This window comes from Rhinoderma darwinii, chromosome 3 (assembly GCF_050947455.1).
Source record: "Rhinoderma darwinii isolate aRhiDar2 chromosome 3, aRhiDar2.hap1, whole genome shotgun sequence".
NCBI classification, from domain to species: Eukaryota; Metazoa; Chordata; class Amphibia; order Anura; family Rhinodermatidae; genus Rhinoderma; species Rhinoderma darwinii.
In genome coordinates this window covers 78,175,314-78,194,629 of record NC_134689.1, presented here as the reverse complement: position 1 = coordinate 78,194,629, position 19,316 = coordinate 78,175,314, and the positions used below count along the sequence as shown (strand labels likewise).

Below are 19,316 nucleotides of genomic sequence, written 5' to 3'. Positions count from 1 at the left end.
AAAACACCCCATTTTAAAAACTAGACCCCTCAAAGTATTCAAAACAGCATATAGAAAGTTTTTTAACCCTTCAGGCATTTCACAGGAATTAAAGCAAAGTGGAAATTAAATTTGCAAATTTCATTTTTTCTGCTGAATTTCAATTTTATTCAATTTTTTTATAGTAACAGAGAAGGTTTTACCAGAGAAACACTACTAAATATGTATTGTCCAGATTCTGCAGTTTTTAGAAATGTCCCACATGTGGCCCTACTGCGCTCGTGGACTAAAACACAAGCCCTAGAAGCAAAGAAGCACCTAGTGCATTTTGAGGCCTCTTTTTTATTAGAATATATTTTAGGCAGCATGCCAGGTTTGAAGAGGCGTTGAGGTATCAAAACAATGGAAACCCACCAGAAGTGACCCCATTTTGGAAATTACACCCCTCAAGGAATTCATTTATGGTTTTTGTTATCATTTTGACCGCACAGTTTTTTCACAGCACCTATTTGAATTGGGCTGTGAAATGAAAAAAATGATATTTTTTCCAATAAAATGTCATTTTTGATCAAATTTTCTTATTTTCACAGGGAACAACATACCCCATTTTGTTGCCCAATTTGTCCTTAGTGCGGCAATACCCCATTTGTGGTGATAAACTGCCGTTTGGGCCCATGGGAGGGCTCAGACTTCTGACAATACAACTTTTATTAAACACACTGCAATGTCATTCCGACAGCGCTAGTGAAAAAACCCACTATGCCAAAACACGCCCCAAAATGTTAGACTCTTCAGATGACTGGCTTGGCATCCAATCTTGAAAGTTTTCTTATTTGTGTAGGATAGGATGGCCGAGCAGTCTCTCGTGAAGGCGTGGATTTTAATCCCACTTTTGAATACTCATATTTAAGTAAACTATGTAAGACAATACAGATTCCTCTGCTTACTTGAGTGAATGTTATAGAGAATGGAACTCCACTAAACTACTGCTGGGTACCTCCCAGGGTAGTTTTTCTGTATTTTCAGGTTAAAGCAAGAACAAGGGTTCTTCAGGACCTCTTTTTTACAGCACTGTTAATCATAAACCAATAACTACATAATGGAAATGGACAAGAAACAGTACTAATCTTTCTATTTTCTATTTCATATTTAAGTAACTATGTAAGACAATACAGATTCCACTGCTTACTTGAGTGAATGTTATAGAGAATGGAACTCCACTAAACTACTGCTGGGTACCTCCCAGGGTAGTTTTTCTGTATTTTCAGGTTAAAGCAAGAACAAGGGTTCTTCAGGACCTCTTTGTTACAGCACTGTTAATCATAAACCAATAACTACATGATGGAAATGGACAAGAAACAGTTCTAATCTTTCTATTTTAAATTCCCAAAAACTGGACCCTTAACATGACGGTTTTTTCTTCCATTTCTGAAAGGCTTGGCTTTTCTATAAGTCAGGATGGCCGAGCGGTCTAAGGCACTGCGTTCAGGTCGCAGTCTCCCCTGGAGGCGTGGGTTCAAATCCCACTTCTGACAATACAACTTTTATTAAACACACTGCAATGTCATTCCGACAGCGCTAGTGAAAAAACCCACTATGCCAAAACACGCCCCAAAATGTTAGACTCTTCAGATGACTGGCTTGGCATCCAATCTTGAAAGTTTTCTTATTTGTGTAGGATAGGATGGCCGAGCAGTCTCTCGTGAAGGCGTGGATTTTAATCCCACTTTTGAATACTCATATTTAAGTAAACTATGTAAGACAATACAGATTCCTCTGCTTACTTGAGTGAATGTTATAGAGAATGGAACTCCACTAAACTACTGCTGGGTACCTCCCAGGGTAGTTTTTCTGTATTTTCAGGTTAAAGCAAGAACAAGGGTTCTTCAGGACCTCTTTTTTACAGCACTGTTAATCATAAACCAATAACTACATAATGGAAATGGACAAGAAACAGTACTAATCTTTCTATTTTCTATTTCATATTTAAGTAACTATGTAAGACAATACAGATTCCACTGCTTACTTGAGTGAATGTTATAGAGAATGGAACTCCACTAAACTACTGCTGGGTACCTCCCAGGGTAGTTTTTCTGTATTTTCAGGTTAAAGCAAGAACAAGGGTTCTTCAGGACCTCTTTGTTACAGCACTGTTAATCATAAACCAATAACTACATGATGGAAATGGACAAGAAACAGTTCTAATCTTTCTATTTTAAATTCCCAAAAACTGGACCCTTAACATGACGGTTTTTTCTTCCATTTCTGAAAGGCTTGGCTTTTCTATAAGTCAGGATGGCCGAGCGGTCTAAGGCGCTGCGTTCAGGTCGCAGTCTCCCCTGGAGGCGTGGGTTCAAATCCCACTTCTGACAATACAACTTTTATTAAACACACTGCAATGTCATTCCGACAGCGCTAGTGAAAAAACCCACTATGCCAAAACACGCCCCAAAATGTTAGACTCTTCAGATGACTGGCTTGGCATCCAATCTTGAAAGTTTTCTTATTTGTGTAGGATAGGATGACCGAGCAGTCTCTCGTGAAGGCGTGGATTTAAATCCCACTTTTGAATACTCATATTTAAGTAAACTATGTAAGACAATACCGATTCCTCTGCTTACTTGAGTGAATGTTATAGAGAATGGAACTCCACTAAACTACTGCTGGGTACCTCCCAGGGTAGTTTTTCTGTATTTTCAGGTTAAAGCAAGAACAAGGGTTCTTCAGGACCTCTTTTTTACAGCACTGTTAATCATAAACCAATAACTACATGATGGAAATGGACAAGAAACAGTACTAATCTTTCTATTTTCTATTTCATATTTAAGTAACTATGTAAGACAATACAGATTCCTCTGCTTACTTGAGTGAATGTTATAGAGAATGGAACTCCACTAAACTACTGCTGGGTACCTCCCAGGGTAGTTTTTCTGTATTTTCAGGTTAAAGCAAGAACAAGGGTTCTTCAGGACCTCTTTGTTACAGCACTGTTAATCATAAACCAATAACTACATGATGGAAATGGACAAGAAACAGTTCTAATCTTTCTATTTTAAATTCCCAAAAACTGGACCCTTAACATGACGGTTTTTTCTTCCATATCTGAAAGGCTTGGCTTTTCTATAAGTCAGGATGGCCGAGCGGTCTAAGGCGCTGCGTTCAGGTCGCAGTCTCCCCTGGAGGCGTGGGTTCAAATCCCACTTCTGACAATACAACTTTTATTAAACACACTGCAATGTCATTCCGACAGCGCTAGTGAAAAAACCCACTATGCCAAAACACGCCCCAAAATGTTAGACTCTTCAGATGACTGGCTTGGCATCCAATCTTGAAAGTTTTTTTATTTGTGTAGGATAGGATGGCCGAGCAGTCTCTCGTGAAGGCGTGGATTTTAATCCCACTTTTGAATACTCATATTTAAGTAAACTATGTAAGACAATACAGATTCCTCTGCTTACTTGAGTGAATGTTATAGAGAATGGAACTCCACTAAACTACTGCTGGGTACCTCCCAGGGTAGTTTTTCTGTATTTTCAGGTTAAAGCAAGAACAAGGGTTCTTCAGGACCTCTTTTTTACAGCACTGTTAATCATAAACCAATAACTACATAATGGAAATGGACAAGAAACAGTACTAATCTTTCTATTTTCTATTTCATATTTAAGTAACTATGTAAGACAATACAGATTCCACTGCTTACTTGAGTGAATGTTATAGAGAATGGAACTCCACTAAACTACTGCTGGGTACCTCCCAGGGTAGTTTTTCTGTATTTTCAGGTTAAAGCAAGAACAAGGGTTCTTCAGGACCTCTTTGTTACAGCACTGTTAATCATAAACCAATAACTACATGATGGAAATGGACAAGAAACAGTTCTAATCTTTCTATTTTAAATTCCCAAAAACTGGACCCTTAACATGACGGTTTTTTCTTCCATATCTGAAAGGCTTGGCTTTTCTATAAGTCAGGATGGCTGAGCGGTCTAAGGCGCTGCGTTCAGATCGCAGTCTCCCCTGGAGGTGTGGGTTCAAATCCCACTTCTGACAATATAACTTTTCTTAAACACACTGCAATGTCATTCCGACAGCGCTAGTGAAAAAACCCACTATGCCAAAACACGCCCCAAAATGTTAGACTCTTCAGATGACTGGCTTGGCATCCAATCTTGAAAGTTTTCTTATTTGTGTAGGATAGGATGACCGAGCAGTCTCTCGTGAAGGCGTGGATTTAAATCCCACTTTTGAATACTCATATTTAACCCCTTAAGGACGCAGCCTAGTTTGGGCCTTAAGGCTCAGAGCCCATTTTTCAAATCTGACATATTTCACTTTATGTGGTAATAACGTCGGAATGCTTAAACCTATCCAAGCGATTCTGAGATTGTTTTCTCGTGACACTTTGGGCTTCATGTTCGTGGTAAAATTTGGTCGATATATTCAGTCTTTATTTGTGAAAAATTGCAAAATTTAGAGAAAATTTACAAAAAATAGCATTTTTCAGAATTTAAATGCATCTGCTTGAAAAACAGACGGTTATACCACCCAAAATAGTTACTAGTTCACATTTCCCATATGTCTACTTTAGATTGGCATCGTTTTTTGAACATTCTTTTATTTTTCTTGGACGTTACAAGGCTTAGAACATAAACAGCAATTTCTCATATTCTTAAGAAAATTTCAAAAGCCTTTTTTTGAAGGTGCCAGTTCAGTTCTGAAGTGGATTTGAGGGGCCTATGTATTAGAAACCCCCATAAAACACCCCATTTTAAAAACTAGACCCCTCAAAGTATTCAAAACAGCATATAGAAAGTTTTTTAACCCTTCAGGCATTTCACAGGAATTAAAGCAAAGTGGAAATTAAATTTGCAAATTTCATTTTTTCTGCTGAATTTCAATTTTATTCAATTTTTTTATAGTAACAGAGAAGGTTTTACCAGAGAAACACTACTAAATATGTATTGTCCAGATTCTGCAGTTTTTAGAAATGTCCCACATGTGGCCCTACTGCGCTCGTGGACTAAAACACAAGCCCTAGAAGCAAAGAAGCACCTAGTGCATTTTGAGGCCTCTTTTTTATTAGAATATATTTTAGGCAGCATGCCAGGTTTGAAGAGGCGTTGAGGTATCAAAACAATGGAAACCCACCAGAAGTGACCCCATTTTGGAAATTACACCCCTCAAGGAATTCATTTATGGTTTTTGTTATCATTTTGACCGCACAGTTTTTTCACAGCACCTATTTGAATTGGGCTGTGAAATGAAAAAAAATGATATTTTTTCCAATAAAATGTCATTTTTGATCAAATTTTCTTATTTTCACAGGGAACAACATACCCCATTTTGTTGCCCAATTTGTCCTTAGTGCGGCAATACCCCATTTGTGGTGATAAACTGCCGTTTGGGCCCATGGGAGGGCTCAGACGGAAAGGAGCGCTATGTGTTTGTTGGAGTCCAGATTTTGCTGGATTGGTTTTCGGGTGCCATGTTGCATTTGCAGAGCCCCAGAGGTATCAAAGCAATGGAAACCCACCAGAAGTGACCCCATTTTGGAAACTACACCCCTCAAGGAATTCATTTATGGTTTTTGTTATCATTTTGACCGCACAGTTTTTTCACAGCACCTATTTGAATTGGGCTGTGAAATGAAAAAAATGATATTTTTTCCAATAAGATGTCATTTTTGATCAAAATTTCTTATTTTCACAAGGAACAACATACCCCATTTTGTTGCCCAATTTGTCCTTAGTGCGGCAATACCCCATTTGTGGTGATAAACTGCCCTTTGGGCCCATGGGAGGGCTCAGAAGGAAAGGACCACCATTTGGCCTACTGGAGCTTTTCTGGTGCTAAGTCATGTGTGCAGAAGCCCCTGAGGTACCAGTACAGTTGAAACCCCCGAGAAGTGACCCCATTTTAAAAACTACACCCCTTAAGACATTCATCTAGAGGTGTAGTGAGCATTTTGACCCCACAGGTACTGTGTAAAAGATAATGCGCAGCAGATGGTGCAGTGTGAGATTTGCAATTTTATATATGTATATGCCATTTCAGTGTCCAATATAGTGTGCCCAGCATGCGCCACCGGAGATATACACCCCTTAAATTGTAATGTGGGTTCTCCTGGGTACGACAATACCCTACATGTGGCTGTTATCAGCTGCCTGGGCATACGGCAGGGCTCAGAAGGGAAAGATGAGGGGGGTAAGCTGTGCGGAGTGCATCAGGGTAAATTGAAAATCAAGGGATGTATGATACATTTTAAAACAATCTTTTATACAGAGCCCTGGTTTTTCGGGACACGTGTCACATTGGTATATTGTGTTCTTCCTTATCCCCCTCTTATAGCAGACTCTGCACCTCTTTTGACTCTTTCCCTTTCCACCGGTTTGGGGACCTTCTCCTGGAAAGTGTTGCCCTGGTACGATGCGCCCCCCCTTCCTGGTCCCTAAAGATTAGATCTTGAAATTCCAGGAAAGTTCCCCTCTGGCCTGCACATCGACGTAGCACATACGCATTCTAGAAAGCCATCTGTATGATGTGCCCGGCCAGCTTCTTATACTACACCACATGGCGCTGTAGGGCTTCAGGACTTGATTTGACAAGTCCATCCCTCCCATGTACCTATTGTAGTCCAGGATGCAGTCTGGTTTGGGGGTGGCCTTTCCTTCATATATCCTAAACCTGTAGGTATACCCTGATGCACTCTCGCACAGCTTATACATCTTCACGCCATACCTTGCCCTCTTACCTGGCAGGTACTGGCGGAATTGAACCCTCCCTTTAAAATGTACCAGGGACTCATCAATAGAAAAACACTTCTCGGGGGTGTATGCTTGGGAAAACCGGGCACTGAAACGGTCTAATAGGGGTCTCCGTTTATACAAACGGTCAAAACTGGGGTCATCTCGGAGTGGGCACGGCTCATTATCAGTATAATGTAAGAAGCGAAGTATTGCCTCATTTATTTATTTTTTTAGGTTCCAGTTCATTTCTGAAGTTGCTTTGAGGGGCCCATATATTAGAAACCCCTATCAAACACCCCATTTTAGAAACTAGACCCCTCAAAGTATTCACAACAGCATTTAGAAAGTTTATGAACCCTTTAGGTGTTTCACAGAAATTTAGAGCAAAGTAGAGGTGAAATTTACTCTTTTTATACCATTTTTTTTATAACACAAAAGGATTTATCAGAGAAACGCAACTCAATACTTATTGCCCAGATTCTGCAGTTTAGAGAAATATCCCACATGTTGCCCTCGGGCGGTAATGGACTGAAGCACCGGCCTCCGAAGCAAAGGAGCACCTAGCGGATTTTGAGCCCTCTTTTTTATTAGGCACCATGTCCGGTTTGAAGAGGTCTTGTGGTGCCAAAACATTGGAAACCCCCCAAAGTGACCCCAATTTGGAAACTAGACCCCTTGAGGAATCCATTGTAGTTTTCATGGGGTGCATGCGGCTTTTTGATCAGTTTTTATTCCATTTTTAGGTGGCGTGGTGACTAATAAACAGCAATTCTACTATTGTTTTTGTATACTTTTTTTTTTACAGCGTTCACCGTGCGCTATAAATGATATATTAACTTTATTCTGCGGGGCGATACGATCACGGCGATACCAGATGTTTATAGTTTTTTTTTCTGTCTTATGGCGTTTGCACAATAAAATACGTTTTGTAAACAATCATTCACTTTTTGTGTTACCTTATTCTAAGAGCCAGAACGTTTTTATTTTTCAATCAATAAAGCCGTGCGAGGACTTATTTTTTGCGTAACGAACTGTATTTTCCATCAGTACCATTTTTAGGTACATGCGACTTTTTGATCTCTTTTTATTCCATTTTTTGGGAGGTGAAGTGACCAAACAATTGTGATTGTGGTACGGTTTATTAATATTTTTTTTTACGGCGTTCACCGTGCGGGATAAATAACAAAATAATTTTGTAGTTCAGGCCGTTACGGACGCGGCGATACCAATTATGTATAGTTTATTTGTTTGTTTATATATTTTTATTAATAATAAAGGCCTGATAAGGGAAAAAGTGGGACTTTTACTTTTATTACTTTTAAAACTTTTATTTTCTTATTTTTACACATCTTTTTTTAACTTTTTTTTTACTTTATTACTTTGTCCCACTAGGGGACATGAGGGCAGGAGGCCCTGATCGCTATTCTAATACACTGCACTACATGCGTAGTGCAGTGTATTAGAACTGTCAGCTACTCACTGACAGCAAGCATAGTGGGTCCTGACGTTGTCAGGACCCACTAGGCTTCCGTCTATGGCATAGCCGGACGCCATTGTTTGGTGTCCGGTTGCCATAGTCACCATCGCCGGCCGCTATCGCGTAGCAGGCCGGCGATGGCAGCTTAACCCCTAAAAAGCCGCGATCTCTATAGAACGCGGCTTTTAAGGGGTTAATCAGCGGGGACACAGCGATCGGTCCCCGCTGTAGGAGCTGTGACAGCTGCTGAACAAGACAGCAGCGTCACAGCTCCTGTATGTGTCGGGAGGACGGCCGAAACGGCCGTTACTCCCGAGACGTACTATTACGGCATGGAGCGCGAACGATACAGCTGCCATGACGTAATAGTACGTCAAGGAGCGGGAAGGGGTTAAGTAAACTATGTAAGACAATACCGATTCCTCTGCTTACTTGAGTGAATGTTATAGAGAATGGAACTCCACTAAACTACTGCTGGGTACCTCCCAGGGTAGTTTTTCTGTATTTTCAGGTTAAAGCAAGAACAAGGGTTCTTCAGGACCTCTTTTTTACAGCACTGTTAATCATAAACCAATAACTACATGATGGAAATGGACAAGAAACAGTACTAATCTTTCAATTTTCTATTTCATATTTAAGTAACTATGTAAGACAATACAGATTCCTCTGCTTACTTGAGTGAATGTTATAGAGAATGGAACTCCACTAAACTACTGCTGGGTACCTCCCAGGGTAGTTTTTCTGTATTTTCAGGTTAAAGCAAGAACAAGGGTTCTTCAGGACCTCTTTGTTACAGCACTGTTAATCATAAACCAATAACTACATGATGGAAATGGACAAGAAACAGTTCTAATCTTTCTATTTTAAATTCCCAAAAACTGGACCCTTAACATGACGGTTTTTTCTTCCATATCTGAAAGGGTTGGCTTTTCTATAAGTCAGGATGGCCGAGCGGTCTAAGGCGCCGGGTTCAGGTCGCAGTCTCCTGTAGGGACACGTGGGTTAAAATCCCACTTCTGACAATACAACTTTTATTAAACACACTGCAATGTCATTCCGACAGCGCTAGTGAAAAAACCCACTATGCCAAAACACGCCCCAAAATGTTAGACTCTTCAGATGACTGGCTTGGCATCCAATCTTGAAAGTTTTCTTATTTGTGTAGGATAGGATGACCGAGCAGTCTCTCGTGAAGGCGTGGATTTAAATCCCACTTTTGAATACTCATATTTAAGTAAACTATGTAAGACAATACCGATTCCTCTGCTTACTTGAGTGAATGTTATAGAGAATGGAACTCCACTAAACTACTGCTGGGTACCTCCCAGGGTAGTTTTTCTGTATTTTCAGGTTAAAGCAAGAACAAGGGTTCTTCAGGACCTCTTTTTTACAGCACTGTTAATCATAAACCAATAACTACATGATGGAAATGGACAAGAAACAGTACTAATCTTTCTATTTTCTATTTCATATTTAAGTAACTATGTAAGACAATACAGATTCCTCTGCTTACTTGAGTGAATGTTATAGAGAATGGAACTCCACTAAACTACTGCTGGGTACCTCCCAGGGTAGTTTTTCTGTATTTTCAGGTTAAAGCAAGAACAAGGGTTCTTCAGGACCTCTTTGTTACAGCACTGTTAATCATAAACCAATAACTACATGATGGAAATGGACAAGAAACAGTTCTAATCTTTCTATTTTAAATTCCCAAAAACTGGACCCTTAACATGACGGTTTTTTCTTCCATATCTGAAAGGCTTGGCTTTTCTATAAGTCAGGATGGCCGAGCGGTCTAAGGCGCTGCGTTCAGGTCGCAGTCTCCCCTGGAGACGTGGGTTCAAATCCCACTTCTGACAATACAACTTTTATTAAACACACTGCAATGTCATTCCGACAGCGCTAGTGAAAAAACCCACTATGCCAAAACACGCCCCAAAATGTTAGACTCTTCAGATGACTGGCTTGGCATCCAATCTTGAAAGTTTTCTTATTTGTGTAGGATAGGATGACCGAGCAGTCTCTCGTGAAGGCGTGGATTTAAATCCCACTTTTGAATACTCATATTTAAGTAAACTATGTAAGACAATACCGATTCCTCTGCTTACTTGAGTGAATGTTATAGAGAATGGAACTCCACTAAACTACTGCTGGGTACCTCCCAGGGTAGTTTTTCTGTATTTTCAGGTTAAAGCAAGAACAAGGGTTCTTCAGGACCTCTTTTTTACAGCACTGTTAATCATAAACCAATAACTACATGATGGAAATGGACAAGAAACAGTACTAATCTTTCTATTTTCTATTTCATATTTAAGTAACTATGTAAGACAATACAGATTCCTCTGCTTACTTGAGTGAATGTTATAGAGAATGGAACTCCACTAAACTACTGCTGGGTACCTCCCAGGGTAGTTTTTCTGTATTTTCAGGTTAAAGCAAGAACAAGGGTTCTTCAGGACCTCTTTGTTACAGCACTGTTAATCATAAACCAATAACTACATGATGGAAATGGACAAGAAACAGTTCTAATCTTTCTATTTTAAATTCCCAAAAACTGGACCCTTAACATGACGGTTTTTTCTTCCATTTCTGAAAGGCTTGGCTTTTCTATAAGTCAGGATGGCCGAGCGGTCTAAGGCGCTGCGTTCAGGTCGCAGTCTCCCCTGGAGGCGTGGGTTCAAATCCCACTTCTGACAATACAACTTTTATTAAACACACTGCAATGTCATTCCGACAGCGCTAGTGAAAAAACCCACTATGCCAAAACACGCCCCAAAATGTTAGACTCTTCAGATGACTGGCTTGGCATCCAATCTTGAAAGTTTTCTTATTTGTGTAGGATAGGATGACCGAGCAGTCTCTCGTGAAGGCGTGGATTTAAATCCCACTTTTGAATACTCATATTTAAGTAAACTATGTAAGACAATACCGATTCCTCTGCTTACTTGAGTGAATGTTATAGAGAATGGAACTCCACTAAACTACTGCTGGGTACCTCCCAGGGTAGTTTTTCTGTATTTTCAGGTTAAAGCAAGAACAAGGGTTCTTCAGGACCTCTTTTTTACAGCACTGTTAATCATAAACCAATAACTACATGATGGAAATGGACAAGAAACAGTACTAATCTTTCTATTTTCTATTTCATATTTAAGTAACTATGTAAGACAATACAGATTCCTCTGCTTACTTGAGTGAATGTTATAGAGAATGGAACTCCACTAAACTACTGCTGGGTACCTCCCAGGGTAGTTTTTCTGTATTTTCAGGTTAAAGCAAGAACAAGGGTTCTTCAGGACCTCTTTGTTACAGCACTGTTAATCATAAACCAATAACTACATGATGGAAATGGACAAGAAACAGTACTAATCTTTCTATTTTCTATTTCATATTTAAGTAACTATGTAAGACAATACAGATTCCTCTGCTTACTTGAGTGAATGTTATAGAGAATGGAACTCCACTAAACTACTGCTGGGTACCTCCCAGGGTAGTTTTTCTGTATTTTCAGGTTAAAGCAAGAACAAGGGTTCTTCAGGACCTTTTTGTTACAGCACTGTTAATCATAAACCAATAACTACATGATGGAAATGGACAAGAAACAGTTCTAATCTTTCTATTTTAAATTCCCAAAAACTGGACCCTTAACATGACGGTTTTTTCTTCCATATCTGAAAGGCTTGGCTTTTCTATAAGTCAGGATGGCTGAGCGGTCTAAGGCGCTGCGTTCAGGTCGCAGTCTCCCCTGGAGACGTGGGTTCAAATCCCACTTCTGACAATACAACTTTTATTAAACACACTGCAATGTCATTCCGACAGCGCTAGTGAAAAAACCCACTATGCCAAAACACGCCCCAAAATGTTAGACTCTTCAGATGACTGGCTTGGCATCCAATCTTGAAAGTTTTCTTATTTGTGTAGGATAGGATGACCGAGCAGTCTCTCGTGAAGGCGTGGATTTAAATCCCACTTTTGAATACTCATATTTAAGTAAACTATGTAAGACAATACCGATTCCTCTGCTTACTTGAGTGAATGTTATAGAGAATGGAACTCCACTAAACTACTGCTGGGTACCTCCCAGGGTAGTTTTTCTGTATTTTCAGGTTAAAGCAAGAACAAGGGTTCTTCAGGACCTCTTTTTTACAGCACTGTTAATCATAAACCAATAACTACATGATGGAAATGGACAAGAAACAGTACTAATCTTTCTATTTTCTATTTCATATTTAAGTAACTATGTAAGACAATACAGATTCCTCTGCTTACTTGAGTGAATGTTATAGAGAATGGAACTCCACTAAACTACTGCTGGGTACCTCCCAGGGTAGTTTTTCTGTATTTTCAGGTTAAAGCAAGAACAAGGGTTCTTCAGGACCTCTTTGTTACAGCACTGTTAATCATAAACCAATAACTACATGATGGAAATGGACAAGAAACAGTTCTAATCTTTCTATTTTAAATTCCCAAAAACTGGACCCTTAACATGACGGTTTTTTCTTCCATTTCTGAAAGGCTTGGCTTTTCTATAAGTCAGGATGGCCGAGCGGTCTAAGGCGCTGCGTTCAGGTCGCAGTCTCCCCTGGAGGCGTGGGTTCAAATCCCACTTCTGACAATACAACTTTTATTAAACACACTGCAATGTCATTCCGACAGCGCTAGTGAAAAAACCCACTATGCCAAAACACGCCCCAAAATGTTAGACTCTTCAGATGACTGGCTTGGCATCCAATCTTGAAAGTTTTCTTATTTGTGTAGGATAGGATGACCGAGCAGTCTCTCGTGAAGGCGTGGATTTAAATCCCACTTTTGAATACTCATATTTAAGTAAACTATGTAAGACAATACCGATTCCTCTGCTTACTTGAGTGAATGTTATAGAGAATGGAACTCCACTAAACTACTGCTGGGTACCTCCCAGGGTAGTTTTTCTGTATTTTCAGGTTAAAGCAAGAACAAGGGTTCTTCAGGACCTCTTTTTTACAGCACTGTTAATCATAAACCAATAACTACATGATGGAAATGGACAAGAAACAGTACTAATCTTTCTATTTTCTATTTCATATTTAAGTAACTATGTAAGACAATACAGATTCCTCTGCTTACTTGAGTGAATGTTATAGAGAATGGAACTCCACTAAACTACTGCTGGGTACCTCCCAGGGTAGTTTTTCTGTATTTTCAGGTTAAAGCAAGAACAAGGGTTCTTCAGGACCTCTTTGTTACAGCACTGTTAATCATAAACCAATAACTACATGATGGAAATGGACAAGAAACAGTTCTAATCTTTCTATTTTAAATTCCCAAAAACTGGACCCTTAACATGACGGTTTTTTCTTCCATATCTGAAAGGGTTGGCTTTTCTATAAGTCAGGATGGCCGAGCGGTCTAAGGCGCCGGGTTCAGGTCGCAGTCTCCTGTAGGGACACGTGGGTTAAAATCCCACTTCTGACAATACAACTTTTATTAAACACACTGCAATGTCATTCCGACAGCGCTAGTGAAAAAACCCACTATGCCAAAACACGCCCCAAAATGTTAGACTCTTCAGATGACTGGCTTGGCATCCAATCTTGAAAGTTTTCTTATTTGTGTAGGATAGGATGACCGAGCAGTCTCTCGTGAAGGCGTGGATTTAAATCCCACTTTTGAATACTCATATTTAAGTAAACTATGTAAGACAATACCGATTCCTCTGCTTACTTGAGTGAATGTTATAGAGAATGGAACTCCACTAAACTACTGCTGGGTACCTCCCAGGGTAGTTTTTCTGTATTTTCAGGTTAAAGCAAGAACAAGGGTTCTTCAGGACCTCTTTTTTACAGCACTGTTAATCATAAACCAATAACTACATGATGGAAATGGACAAGAAACAGTACTAATCTTTCTATTTTCTATTTCATATTTAAGTAACTATGTAAGACAATACAGATTCCTCTGCTTACTTGAGTGAATGTTATAGAGAATGGAACTCCACTAAACTACTGCTGGGTACCTCCCAGGGTAGTTTTTCTGTATTTTCAGGTTAAAGCAAGAACAAGGGTTCTTCAGGACCTCTTTGTTACAGCACTGTTAATCATAAACCAATAACTACATGATGGAAATGGACAAGAAACAGTTCTAATCTTTCTATTTTAAATTCCCAAAAACTGGACCCTTAACATGACGGTTTTTTCTTCCATATCTGAAAGGCTTGGCTTTTCTATAAGTCAGGATGGCCGAGCGGTCTAAGGCGCTGCGTTCAGGTCGCAGTCTCCCCTGGAGACGTGGGTTCAAATCCCACTTCTGACAATACAACTTTTATTAAACACACTGCAATGTCATTCCGACAGCGCTAGTGAAAAAACCCACTATGCCAAAACACGCCCCAAAATGTTAGACTCTTCAGATGACTGGCTTGGCATCCAATCTTGAAAGTTTTCTTATTTGTGTAGGATAGGATGACCGAGCAGTCTCTCGTGAAGGCGTGGATTTAAATCCCACTTTTGAATACTCATATTTAAGTAAACTATGTAAGACAATACCGATTCCTCTGCTTACTTGAGTGAATGTTATAGAGAATGGAACTCCACTAAACTACTGCTGGGTACCTCCCAGGGTAGTTTTTCTGTATTTTCAGGTTAAAGCAAGAACAAGGGTTCTTCAGGACCTCTTTTTTACAGCACTGTTAATCATAAACCAATAACTACATGATGGAAATGGACAAGAAACAGTACTAATCTTTCTATTTTCTATTTCATATTTAAGTAACTATGTAAGACAATACAGATTCCTCTGCTTACTTGAGTGAATGTTATAGAGAATGGAACTCCACTAAACTACTGCTGGGTACCTCCCAGGGTAGTTTTTCTGTATTTTCAGGTTAAAGCAAGAACAAGGGTTCTTCAGGACCTCTTTGTTACAGCACTGTTAATCATAAACCAATAACTACATGATGGAAATGGACAAGAAACAGTTCTAATCTTTCTATTTTAAATTCCCAAAAACTGGACCCTTAACATGACGGTTTTTTCTTCCATTTCTGAAAGGCTTGGCTTTTCTATAAGTCAGGATGGCCGAGCGGTCTAAGGCGCTGCGTTCAGGTCGCAGTCTCCCCTGGAGGCGTGGGTTCAAATCCCACTTCTGACAATACAACTTTTATTAAACACACTGCAATGTCATTCCGACAGCGCTAGTGAAAAAACCCACTATGCCAAAACACGCCCCAAAATGTTAGACTCTTCAGATGACTGGCTTGGCATCCAATCTTGAAAGTTTTCTTATTTGTGTAGGATAGGATGACCGAGCAGTCTCTCGTGAAGGCGTGGATTTAAATCCCACTTTTGAATACTCATATTTAAGTAAACTATGTAAGACAATACCGATTCCTCTGCTTACTTGAGTGAATGTTATAGAGAATGGAACTCCACTAAACTACTGCTGGGTACCTCCCAGGGTAGTTTTTCTGTATTTTCAGGTTAAAGCAAGAACAAGGGTTCTTCAGGACCTCTTTTTTACAGCACTGTTAATCATAAACCAATAACTACATGATGGAAATGGACAAGAAACAGTACTAATCTTTCTATTTTCTATTTCATATTTAAGTAACTATGTAAGACAATACAGATTCCTCTGCTTACTTGAGTGAATGTTATAGAGAATGGAACTCCACTAAACTACTGCTGGGTACCTCCCAGGGTAGTTTTTCTGTATTTTCAGGTTAAAGCAAGAACAAGGGTTCTTCAGGACCTCTTTGTTACAGCACTGTTAATCATAAACCAATAACTACATGATGGAAATGGACAAGAAACAGTACTAATCTTTCTATTTTCTATTTCATATTTAAGTAACTATGTAAGACAATACAGATTCCTCTGCTTACTTGAGTGAATGTTATAGAGAATGGAACTCCACTAAACTACTGCTGGGTACCTCCCAGGGTAGTTTTTCTGTATTTTCAGGTTAAAGCAAGAACAAGGGTTCTTCAGGACCTTTTTGTTACAGCACTGTTAATCATAAACCAATAACTACATGATGGAAATGGACAAGAAACAGTTCTAATCTTTCTATTTTAAATTCCCAAAAACTGGACCCTTAACATGACGGTTTTTTCTTCCATATCTGAAAGGCTTGGCTTTTCTATAAGTCAGGATGGCTGAGCGGTCTAAGGCGCTGCGTTCAGGTCGCAGTCTCCCCTGGAGACGTGGGTTCAAATCCCACTTCTGACAATACAACTTTTATTAAACACACTGCAATGTCATTCCGACAGCGCTAGTGAAAAAACCCACTATGCCAAAACACGCCCCAAAATGTTAGACTCTTCAGATGACTGGCTTGGCATCCAATCTTGAAAGTTTTCTTATTTGTGTAGGATAGGATGACCGAGCAGTCTCTCGTGAAGGCGTGGATTTAAATCCCACTTTTGAATACTCATATTTAAGTAAACTATGTAAGACAATACCGATTCCTCTGCTTACTTGAGTGAATGTTATAGAGAATGGAACTCCACTAAACTACTGCTGGGTACCTCCCAGGGTAGTTTTTCTGTATTTTCAGGTTAAAGCAAGAACAAGGGTTCTTCAGGACCTCTTTTTTACAGCACTGTTAATCATAAACCAATAACTACATGATGGAAATGGACAAGAAACAGTACTAATCTTTCTATTTTCTATTTCATATTTAAGTAACTATGTAAGACAATACAGATTCCTCTGCTTACTTGAGTGAATGTTATAGAGAATGGAACTCCACTAAACTACTGCTGGGTACCTCCCAGGGTAGTTTTTCTGTATTTTCAGGTTAAAGCAAGAACAAGGGTTCTTCAGGACCTCTTTGTTACAGCACTGTTAATCATAAACCAATAACTACATGATGGAAATGGACAAGAAACAGTTCTAATCTTTCTATTTTAAATTCCCAAAAACTGGACCCTTAACATGACGGTTTTTTCTTCCATTTCTGAAAGGCTTGGCTTTTCTATAAGTCAGGATGGCCGAGCGGTCTAAGGCGCTGCGTTCAGGTCGCAGTCTCCCCTGGAGGCGTGGGTTCAAATCCCACTTCTGACAATACAACTTTTATTAAACACACTGCAATGTCATTCCGACAGCGCTAGTGAAAAAACCCACTATGCCAAAACACGCCCCAAAATGTTAGACTCTTCAGATGACTGGCTTGGCATCCAATCTTGAAAGTTTTCTTATTTGTGTAGGATAGGATGACCGAGCAGTCTCTCGTGAAGGCGTGGATTTAAATCCCACTTTTGAATACTCATATTTAAGTAAACTATGTAAGACAATACCGATTCCTCTGCTTACTTGAGTGAATGTTATAGAGAATGGAACTCCACTAAACTACTGCTGGGTACCTCCCAGGGTAGTTTTTCTGTATTTTCAGGTTAAAGCAAGAACAAGGGTTCTTCAGGACCTCTTTTTTACAGCACTGTTAATCATAAACCAATAACTACATGATGGAAATGGACAAGAAACAGTACTAATCTTTCTATTTTCTATTTCATATTTAAGTAACTATGTAAGACAATACAGATTCCTCTGCTTACTTGAGTGAATGTTATAGAGAATGGAACTCCACTAAACTACTGCTGGGTACCTCCCAGGGTAGTTTTTCTGTATTTTCAGGTTAAAGCAAGAACAAGGGTTCTTCAGGACCTCTTTGTTACAGCACTGTTAATCATAAACCAATAACTACATGATGGAAATGGACAAGAAACAGTTCTAATCTTTCTATTTTAAATTCCCAAAAACTGGACCCTTAACATGACGGTTTTTTCTTCCATATCTGAAAGGCTTGGCTTTTCTATAAGTCAGGATGGCCGAGCGGTCTAAGGCGCTGCGTTCAGGTCGCAGTCTCCCCTGGAGGCGTGGGTTCAAATCCCACTTCTGACAATACAACTTTTATTAAACACACTGCAATGTCATTCCGACAGCGCTAGTGAAAAAACCCACTATGCCAAAACACGCCCCAAAATGTTAGACTCTTCAGATGACTGGCTTGGCATCCAATCTTGAAAGTTTTCTTATTTGTGTAGGATAGGATGACCGAGCAGTCTCTCGTGAAGGCGTGGATTTAAATCCCACTTTTGAATACTCATATTTAAGTAAACTATGTAAGACAATACCGATTCCTCTGCTTACTTGAGTGAATGTTATAGAGAATGGAACTCCACTAAACTACTGCTGGGTACCTCCCAGGGTAGTTTTTCTGTATTTTCAGGTTAAAGCAAGAACAAGGGTTCTTCAGGACCTCTTTTTTACAGCACTGTTAATCATAAACCAATAACTACATGATGGAAATGGACAAGAAACAGTACTAATCTTTCTATTTTCTATTTCATATTTAAGTAACTATGTAAGACAATACAGATTCCTCTGCTTACTTGAGTGAATGTTATAGAGAATGGAACTCCACTAAACTACTGCTGGGTACCTCCCAGGGTAGTTTTTCTGTATTTTCAGGTTAAAGCAAGAACAAGGGTTCTTCAGGACCTCTTTGTTACAGCACTGTTAATCATAAACCAATAACTACATGATGGAAATGGACAAGAAACAGTTCTAATCTTTCTATTTTAAATTCCCAAAAACTGGACCCTTAACATGACGGTTTTTTCTTCCATTTCTGAAAGGCTTGGCTTTTCTATAAGTCAGGATGGCCGAGCGGTCTAAGGCGCTGCGTTCAGGTCGCAGTCTCCCCTGGAGGTGTGGGTTCAAATCCCACTTCTGACAATACAACTTTTATTAAACACACTGCAATGTCATTCCGACAGCGCTAGTGAAAAAACCCACTATGCCAAAACACGCCCCAAAATGTTAGACTCTTCAGATGACTGGCTTGGCATCCAATCTTGAAAGTTTTCTTATTTGTGTAGGATAGGATGACCGAGCAGTCTCTCGTGAAGGCGTGGATTTAAATCCCACTTTTGAATACTCATATTTAAGTAAACTATGTAAGACAATACCGATTCCTCTGCTTACTTGAGTGAATGTTATAGAGAATGGAACTCCACTAAACTACTGCTGGGTACCTCCCAGGGTAGTTTTTCTGTATTTTCAGGTTAAAGCAAGAACAAGGGTTCTTCAGGACCTCTTTTTTACAGCACTGTTAATCATAAACCAATAACTACATGAT

General features: G+C 39.5%; 12 non-coding genes across 12 annotated transcripts; all 12 read left to right on the top strand.

Moving 5' to 3' along the window:
* Positions 1-1,431: 1,431 nt before the first annotated feature.
* Positions 1,432-1,514, top strand: TRNAL-CAG (transfer RNA leucine (anticodon CAG)). Its single transcript has one exon. It is a non-coding gene; the product is annotated as a tRNA-Leu (tRNA).
* Positions 1,515-2,268: 754 nt separating this feature from the next.
* Positions 2,269-2,351, top strand: TRNAL-CAG (transfer RNA leucine (anticodon CAG)). The gene has a single exon. It is a non-coding gene; the product is annotated as a tRNA-Leu (tRNA).
* A 754-nt stretch (positions 2,352-3,105) lies between these two features.
* Positions 3,106-3,188, top strand: TRNAL-CAG (transfer RNA leucine (anticodon CAG)). Its single transcript has one exon. It is a non-coding gene; the product is annotated as a tRNA-Leu (tRNA).
* A 754-nt stretch (positions 3,189-3,942) lies between these two features.
* TRNAL-CAG (transfer RNA leucine (anticodon CAG)) lies at positions 3,943-4,025 on the top strand. Its single transcript has one exon. It is a non-coding gene; the product is annotated as a tRNA-Leu (tRNA).
* A 5,949-nt stretch (positions 4,026-9,974) lies between these two features.
* On the top strand, positions 9,975-10,057 carry TRNAL-CAG (transfer RNA leucine (anticodon CAG)). The gene has a single exon. It is a non-coding gene; the product is annotated as a tRNA-Leu (tRNA).
* Positions 10,058-10,811: 754 nt separating this feature from the next.
* On the top strand, positions 10,812-10,894 carry TRNAL-CAG (transfer RNA leucine (anticodon CAG)). Its single transcript has one exon. It is a non-coding gene; the product is annotated as a tRNA-Leu (tRNA).
* A 1,833-nt stretch (positions 10,895-12,727) lies between these two features.
* TRNAL-CAG (transfer RNA leucine (anticodon CAG)) lies at positions 12,728-12,810 on the top strand. The gene has a single exon. It is a non-coding gene; the product is annotated as a tRNA-Leu (tRNA).
* A 1,593-nt stretch (positions 12,811-14,403) lies between these two features.
* TRNAL-CAG (transfer RNA leucine (anticodon CAG)) lies at positions 14,404-14,486 on the top strand. The gene has a single exon. It is a non-coding gene; the product is annotated as a tRNA-Leu (tRNA).
* Positions 14,487-15,240: 754 nt separating this feature from the next.
* Positions 15,241-15,323, top strand: TRNAL-CAG (transfer RNA leucine (anticodon CAG)). Its single transcript has one exon. It is a non-coding gene; the product is annotated as a tRNA-Leu (tRNA).
* Positions 15,324-17,156: 1,833 nt separating this feature from the next.
* Positions 17,157-17,239, top strand: TRNAL-CAG (transfer RNA leucine (anticodon CAG)). Its single transcript has one exon. It is a non-coding gene; the product is annotated as a tRNA-Leu (tRNA).
* A 754-nt stretch (positions 17,240-17,993) lies between these two features.
* On the top strand, positions 17,994-18,076 carry TRNAL-CAG (transfer RNA leucine (anticodon CAG)). Its single transcript has one exon. It is a non-coding gene; the product is annotated as a tRNA-Leu (tRNA).
* A 754-nt stretch (positions 18,077-18,830) lies between these two features.
* Positions 18,831-18,913, top strand: TRNAL-CAG (transfer RNA leucine (anticodon CAG)). The gene has a single exon. It is a non-coding gene; the product is annotated as a tRNA-Leu (tRNA).
* Positions 18,914-19,316: the final 403 nt, after the last annotated feature.